Source organism: Babylonia areolata, chromosome 29 (genome assembly GCF_041734735.1).
Source record: "Babylonia areolata isolate BAREFJ2019XMU chromosome 29, ASM4173473v1, whole genome shotgun sequence".
Classification (NCBI taxonomy): Eukaryota; Metazoa; Mollusca; class Gastropoda; order Neogastropoda; family Buccinidae; genus Babylonia; species Babylonia areolata.
The window spans coordinates 30,944,430-30,952,796 of record NC_134904.1 but is presented as its reverse complement, the minus strand read 5'-3'; positions in this window follow the sequence as shown (position 1 = coordinate 30,952,796).

The window sequence follows — 8,367 nt, the reverse complement described above, 5'->3', positions numbered from 1 at the left end:
AGGGAGAGTAGGACAGAGGGAGATGGAAGAGAGGGAGAGCAGGACAGAAGGAGATGGAAGAGGAAGAGCAGGACAGAGGGAGATGGGAGAAGAAGAGCAGGACAGAGGGAGATGGGAGAGGTAGAGCAGGAATGGGGGAGATGGAAAAGAGGGAGAGCAGGACAGGGGGAGATGGAAAAGAGGGAGAGCAGGACAGGGGGAGATGGGAGAGGGAGAGCAGGACAGGGGAAGATGGGGGAAGGAGAGCAGAACAGGGGGAGATGGAAGAGGGAGAGGGAGAGCAGGACAGAGGGAGATGGGAGAGAGGGAGAGCAGGACAGAGGGAGATGGGAGAAAGGGAGAGCAGGACAGAGGGAGATGGAAAAGTGGGAGAGTAAGACGGAGAAGATAGGGGAGGGAGGGTAGGACGGGGGAGATGGTAGAGTAGGACGAGGAAAGAGATGGGGGAGGGGGAGTAGGACAGGGGGAGATGGGAGAAGGAGAGCAGGACAGGGGGAGATGGGAGAGGGAGAGTAGGACAGAGGGAGATGGAAGAGAGCGAGAGCAGGACAGAGGGAGATGGAAGAGGAAGAGCAGGACAGGGGGAGATGGGAGAGAGGGAGAGTAGGACAGAGGGAGATGGAAGAGGGAGAGCAGGACAGAGGGAGATGGAAGAGGGAGAGTAGGACAGAGGGAGATGGGAGAGGGAGAGTAGGACAGAGGGAGATGGAAGAGAGGGAGAGTAGGACAGAGGGAGATGGAAGAGCGAGAGCAGGACAGAGGGAGATGGAAGAAGGAGAGCAGGACAGAGGGAGATGGGAGAAGGAGAGCAGGACAGAGGGAGATGGAAGAGAGGGAGAGTAGGACAGAGGGAGATGGAAGAGAGGGAGAGCAGGACAGGGGGAGATGGAAGAGGGAGAGCAGGACACAGGGAGATGGGAGAAGGAGAGCAGGACAGAGGGAGATGGGAGAGAGGGAGAGTAGGACAGAGGGAGTTGGGAGAAGGAGAGCAGGACAGGGGGAGATGGGAGAAGGAGAGCAGGACAGAGGGAGATGGGAGAAGAAGAGCAGGACAGGGGGAGATGGGAGAGGGAGAGCAGGACAGAGGGAGAGCAGGACAAAGGGAGATGGAAGAGGGAGAGCAGGACAAAGGGAGATGGAAGAGAGGGAGAGCAGGACAGAGGGAGATGGGAGAGGGAGAGCAGGACAGAGGGAGATGGAAGAGGGAGAGCAGGACAGAGGGAGATGAAAAAGTGGGAGAGTAAGACGGAGAAGATAGGGGAGGGAGGGTAGGACTGGGGAGATGGTAGAGTAGGACGAGGAAAGAGATGGGGGAGGGAGAGTAGGACAGGGGGAGATGGAAGAGGGAGAGCAGGACAGAGGGAGATGGGAGAGGGAGAGCAGGACAGAGGGAGATGGAAGAGGGAGAGCAGGACACAGGGAGATGGGAGAAGGAGAGCAGGACAGAGGGAGATGGGAGAGAGGGAGAGTAGGACAGAGGGAGTTGGGAGAAGGAGAGCAGGACAGGGGGAGATGGGAGAAGGAGAGCAGGACAGAGGGAGATGGGAGAAGAAGAGCAGGACAGGGGGAGATGGGAGAAGGAGAGCAGGACAGAGGGAGATAGGAGAAGAAGAGCAGGACAGGGGGAGATGGGAGAGGGAGAGCAGGACAGAGGGAGATGGAAGAGAGGGAGAGCAGGACAGAGGGAGATGGGAGAGGGAGAGCAGGACAAAGGGAGATGGAAGAGGGAGAGCAGGACAGAGGGAGATGGGAGAGGGAGAGCAGGACAGGGGGAGATGGAAGAGGGAGAGCAGGACAGAGGGAGATGAAAAAGTGGGAGAGTAAGACGGAGAAGATAGGGGAGGGAGGGTAGGACGGGGGAGATGGTAGAGTAGGACGAGGAAAGAGATGGGGGAGGGAGAGTAGGACAGGGGGAGATGGAAGAGGGAGAGCAGGACAGAGGGATATGGGAGAGGGAGAGCAGGACAGAGGGAGATGGGAGAGGGAGAGCAGGACAGAGGGAGATGGAAGAGGGAGAGTAGGACAGAGGGAGATGGGAGAAGGAGAGCAGGACAGGGGGAGATGGGAGAGAGGGAGAGCAGGACAGAGGGAGATGGAAGAGGAAGAGCAGGACAGAGGGAGATGGGAGAGAGGGGGAGTAGGACAGAGGGAGATGGAAGAAGGAGAACAGGACAGGGGAAGATGGGAGAGAGGGAGAGCTGGACAGAGGGAGATGGGAGAGGGAGAGTAGGACAGAGGGAGATGGAAGAGGGAGAGCAGGACAGAGGGAGATGGGAGAGAGGGAGAGCAGGACAGAGGGAGATGGAAGAGGGAGAGCAGGACAGAGGGAGACGGGAGAAGGAGAGCAGGACAGAGGGAGATGGAAGAGGGAGAGTAGGACAGAGGGAGATGGGAGAGGGAGAGTAGGACAGAGGGAGATGGAAGAGAGGGAGAGTAGGACAGGGGGAGATGGAAGAGGGAGAGCAGGACAGGGGGAGATGGAAGAGGGAGAGCAGGACAGAGGGAGATGGAAGAGGGAGAGCAGGACAGAGGGAGATGGGAGAGGGAGAGTAGGACAGGGGGAGATGGAAAAGTGGGAGAGTAAGACGGAGAAGATAGGGGAGGGAGGGTAGGACGGGGGAGATGGTAGAGTAGGACGAGGAAAGAGATGGGGGAGGGAGAGTAGGACAGGGGGAGATGGAAGAAGGAAAGCAGGACAGAGGGAGATGGGAGAGGGAGAGCAGGACAGAGGGAGATGGGAGAGGGAGAGCAGGACAGAGGGAGATGGGAGAGAGGGAGAGTAGGACAGAGGGAGATGGGAGAGGGAGAGTAGGACAGAGGGAGATGGAAGAGAGGGAGAGCAGGACAGAGGGAGATGGGAGAGGGAGAGCAGGACAGAGGGAGATGGGACAAGACAAGACAAGACAAGACAAAATCTTTATTATCGAGGGTAATGGATAAGCAAGTAACATGCTTTTTTACATCCAGCCCTCGCCCTAAAGAGGGAATAAAGCTAAAAAAGCGAAAATGAGCACAAAATCAAAACACAATCAAAATATACCATTATTTCACAATTCAAAGCCATTCCACAAAAGGAAGAAGAAGAAACACACACACACACACACACACACACACACACACACACACACACACACACACACACACACACAAATGCATCCACTCAAGAGAGAGTGAGAGGGAACTCACAAATTGTCGAAAGCAATGTTGGATTTCAGGTGACGTCAAGTTTTGTGAATAGGTACATTTTTAGATTTTGCTTAAAGTTGTTGTGGTTAGTAATATTTTTTAAACGTGATGGTAAATTATTCCAATATGTTCCCCCGCTGTAAGTTAGGCTGGACTTAAAAAGATCAAGATTTGGACGAGGTATATGCAACTTATGTACATGTCTTATGTTATTTACTGGGAAGTTATTTATAATTGAAGGAGGTGCGTAGCCGCTTACTATTTTGTGCATAAAAACAGCCTTATTATATTCTAGTTTTAGCTCCAGTGGGAGGATATCAAGTAACCTATAATCATTAGGAGTTAATGAACTTGACTTTAATAAAACTAATTTCAAAGCACGTTTGTATAATCTAACAAGAGGTTTTAGAGTATTAGCGCTAGTAGAATCCCACAAAGTAGAAGCATAATCTATTATCGACTGTATATGAGCATTAAAGAATTGTTTACGGGCATGTGTATTTAGAAAGTGTTTTATTTTTGATAACTGGAATACTTTTTGAGACATCCTTTTACATAAATAAGTAATATGTTCAGACCATGATAAATCATTATCGATAACTACACCTAAAACTTTGTGTGATTTGACTTCTTCAATTCTAACATTGGAAATGAAAATATTGAAAACATTTGTTGGCATTATCTGGCGTTTCTGTCGAGTTGTTACAGACATGCATTTAGTTTTTTGAGCATTGAGAGACATATGGTTATGTTCTGTCCAATTAACTAATCTGTTCACACTGTCTTGTAAATTGGATGTCAGAACTTTAATGCATGTGTGGTCGGAGTGTATGGAGTTGTCATCGGCAAACAATTCACAATTAGATTTGATATAAAGAGGCAAATCATTAATGTACAAGGAGAAAAGAAGGGGGCCAAGAATTGATCCTTGTGGTACACCATACCTTATTTCTTGAAAAGTTGATTTGGAAGATTTGATGCAGACCAGTTGTTGTCGATCTGATAAGAAGGAAGAAAGAAATTGTAAAGTATTCTTAGCTAAGCCATAACAAGCAAGTTTCTTAAGGAGAAGAGAGTGATTTATTACGTCAAAGGCTTGAGCAAAATCAACGAAGACAACACCTGTGAATTTACCATTATTTATATTTAAGAGCCATCTATCTATCATTTGTGTCAGAGCAGTATGACAAGAATGGTTTTCTCTAAAACCTGACTGTACTGGGTGAATCAATTGATATTTGTTTAAGTGACACAGTATATGTTTTTGGATATGCTTTTCAAGTGGTTTTGAAAGAACCGATAGTATAGATATAGGCCTGTAGTTAGAAGGATCAGAAGGATCACCTGATTTGAAGAGTGGAAAAACTTTAGCCTGTTTGAAACATACGGGAAAATAGTTTTTATCAATGCAGAGATTATAAATGTAGGTAATAGACTCTGTTATTACTGGTGCCGAAATCTTCATGATTTTGCTATCCAGTTCATGTATATTTTTGGTATTTGACTGTTTTATGGACATTAGAGAGGCAAAAACTTCTGGAACTGATAAATAAGGGATAAAAACTTTTGAATTTATATTTTGGATTGACAGTAATCAGTTACCAGTTCTAAATCATTATATTTCCATCTATCATTAGTAATTAACTTTTGGGAGAGGGAGAGTAGGACAGAGGGAGATGGAAGAGAGAGAGAGTAGGACAGAGGGAGATGGGAGAGGGAGAGTAGGACAGAGGGAGATGGAAGAGAGAGAGAGTAGGACAGAGGGAGATGGAAGAGGAAGAGCAGGACAGAGGGAGATGGGAGAGAGGGAGAGTAGGACAGAGGGAGATGGGAGAGGGAGAATAGGACAGAGGGAGATGGGAGAGAGGGAGAGCAGGACAGGGGGAGATGGAAGAGAGGGAGAGCAGGACAGAGGGAGATGGAAGAGGGAGAGCAGGACAGAGGGAGATGGGAGAGGGAGAGCAAGACAGAGGGAGATGGAAGAGGAAGAGCAGGACAGAGGGAGATGGGAGAGAGGGAGAGTAGGACAGAGGGAGATGGGAGAGAGTGAGACTGTAGGACAGAGGGAGATGGGAGAGAGGGAGAGCAGGACAGGGGGAGATGGAAGAGGGAGAGCAGGACAGGGGGAGATGGAAAAGAGGGAGAGCAGGACAGGGGGAGATGGGAAAAGAAGAGCAGGACAGGGGGAGATGGAAGAGGGAGAGCAGGACAGGGGGAGATGGAAAAGAGGGAGAGCAGGACAGGGGGAGATGGGAGAAGGAGAGCAGGACAGAGGGAGATGGGAGAGGGAGAGCAGGACAGAGGGAGATGGAAGAGAGGGAGGGAAGGACAGAGGGAGATGGGAGAGGGAGAGTAGGACAGAGGGAGATGGGAGAAGAAGAGCAGGACAGGGGGAGATGGAAGAGAGGGAGAGTAGGACAGAGGGAGATGGGAGAGAGGGAGAGTAGGACAGAGGGAGATGGAAGAGAGGGAGAGCAGGACAGAGGGAGATGGAAGAGAGGGAGAGTAGGACAGAGGGAGATGGGAGAGCAGGACAGAGGGAGATGGAAGAGGGAGAGCAGGACAGATGGAGATGGGAGAGAGGGAGAGCAGGACAGAGGGAGATGGGAGAGAGGGAGAGTAGGACAGAGGGAGATGGGAGAGAGGGAGAGCAGGACAGAGGGAGATGGAAGAGGGAGAGCAGGACAGAGGGAGATGGGAGAGAGGGAGAGCAGGACAGAGGGAGATGGGAGAGGGAGAGCAGGACAGAGGGAGATGGAAGAGAGGGAGAGCAGGACAGAGGGAGATGGAAGAGGGAGAGCAGGACAGAGGGAGATGGGAGAGGGAGAGCAGGACAGAGGGAGATGGGAGAGGGAGAGCAGGACAGGGGGAGATGGAAGAGAGGGAGAGTAGGACAGAGGGAGATGGGAGAAGAAGAGCAGGACAGGGGGAGATGGGAGAGGGAGAGCAGGACAGGGGGAGATGGGGGAAGGAGAGCAGGACAGGGGGAGATGGAAGAGAGGGAGAGTAGGACAGAGGGAGATGGAAGAAGGAGAGCAGGACAGAGGGAGATGGGAGAGAGGGAGAGTAGGACAGAGGGAGATGGAAGAAGGAGAGCAGGACAGAGGGAGATGGGAGAGAGGGAGAGCAGGACAGAGGGAGATGGGAGAGAGGGAGAGCAGGACAGGGGGAGATGGGGGAAGGAGAGCAGGACAGAGGGAGATGGGAGAAGAAGAGCAGGACAGAGGGAGATGGAAGAGGGAGAGTAGGACAGGGGGAGATGGAAGAGGGAGAGTAGGACAGAGGGAGATGGCAGAGAGGGAGAGTAGGACAGAGGGAGATGGGAGAGGGAGAGCAGGACAGAGGGAGATGGGAGAGATGGAGAGCAGGACAGAGGGAGATGGAAGAGGGAGAGTAGGACAGGGGGAGATGGGAGAGGGAGAGCAGGACAGAGGGAGATGGGAGAAGGAGAGCAGGACAGGGGGAGATGGGAGAGGGAGAGCAGGACAGAGGGAGATGGGAGAGGGAGAGCAGGACAGAGGGAGATGGGAGAAAGAGAGCAGGACAGGGGGAGATGGGAGAGGGAGAGCAGGACAGAGGGAGATGGGAGAAGGAGAGCAGGACAGGGGGAGATGGGAGAGGGAGAGTAGGACAGAGGGAGATGGGAGAGGGAGAGCAGGACAGAGGGAGATGGGAGAGAGGGAGAGCAGGACAGAGGGAGATGGGAGAAGAAGAGCAGGACAGAGGGAGATGGAAGAGGGAGAGCAGGACAGGGGGAGATGGGAGAGGGAGAGCAGGACAGAGGGAGATGGGAGAAGGAGAGCAGGACAGGGGGATATGGGAGAGGGAGAGCAGGACAGAGGGAGATGGGAGACAGAGGGAGATGGGAGAGGGAGAGCAGGACAGGGGGGGATGGGAGAGGGAGAGCAGGACAGAGGGAGATGAAAAAGTGGGAGAGTAAGACGGAGAAGATAGGGGACGGAGGGTAGGACGGGGGAGATGGTAGAGTAGGACGAGGAAAGAGATGGGGGAGGGAGAGCAGGACAGGGGGAGATGGGAGAGTAGGACGAGGAAAGAGATGGGGGAGGGGGAGTAGGACAGGGGGAGATGGTAGAGTAGGACGAGGAAAGAGATGGGGGAGGGAGAGTAGGACACGGGGGAAGAGAGGGAGAGGGATTGAAGGACAGGAGGAAATGGCGCCGTTGGAGAGTAAGACAAGGGGGAGAAGGTGGGATGGGAGAGAAGGACCATGTGGGAGATGGGGGGAAAGGGAGAGTAGGACAAAAGAGGGAGGGGGAGTAGGACGTGGGGGGAGGGGGAGAGTGGGAGAGGGGGTGGGTGGGAAAGTAGGACAGGTGGGGGACTGGGGGGGGGGCATTGCAGGAAAGTTGGACGGGGGAGTAGGACAGGGTGGAGATATGGGGAGGGGGAGGGATGGGAGAGTAGGACAGGGAGGGGGAGAGAGGGGGATGGGAGAGTAGGACAGGAGGAAATTAGGGGGAGGGGGTGCGGGGGGGGGGGGGGATGGGGGGATGGGGGGGGGTTAGGACAGGTGAGAGATAGGGGGGGATGGGAGACTAGATCAGGTGGTGTGGTACTGGGGGGATGGGAGAGTAGGACAGGGGGGGAGAAAGGGGGATGGGAGAGTAGGACAGGGGGAAATAGGGTGAATAGGACAGGCGAGGGGGGGGGAGGAAGGAGATGGGAGACTAGGACAGGTGGGGTGGTAGGGGGAAGGGACAGTAGGACAGGGTGGGGGGGGGGAGTAGGATGGTTGGAGTTAGAGTAGGACAGGGGGGGGCGGGAGATGGAAGGTGGAGAAGGGGGTGGGGGAGGAGCGAGAGTAGGACAGGGGGGTGGGAGATGGAAGGTGGAAAAGGGGGGGGGGGAGGAGCGAGAGTAGGACAGGGGGGGGGAGATGGAAGGTGGAAAAGGGGGGGGGGAGGAGCGAGAGTAGGACAGGGGGGGGGGGGGAGATGGAAGGTGGAAAAAGGGGGGGGAGGAGCGAGAGTAGGACAGGGGGGGGGGAGATGGAAGGTGGAGAAGGGGGGGGGGAGAAGCGAGAGTAGGACAGGGGGGGGGGAGATGGAAGGTGGAGAAGGGGGGGGGAGGAGCGAGAGTAGGACAGGGGGGGGGGGAGATGGAAGGTGGAGAAGGGGGGGGGGGGGGAGCGAGAGTAGGACGGGGGGGGGGGAGATGGAA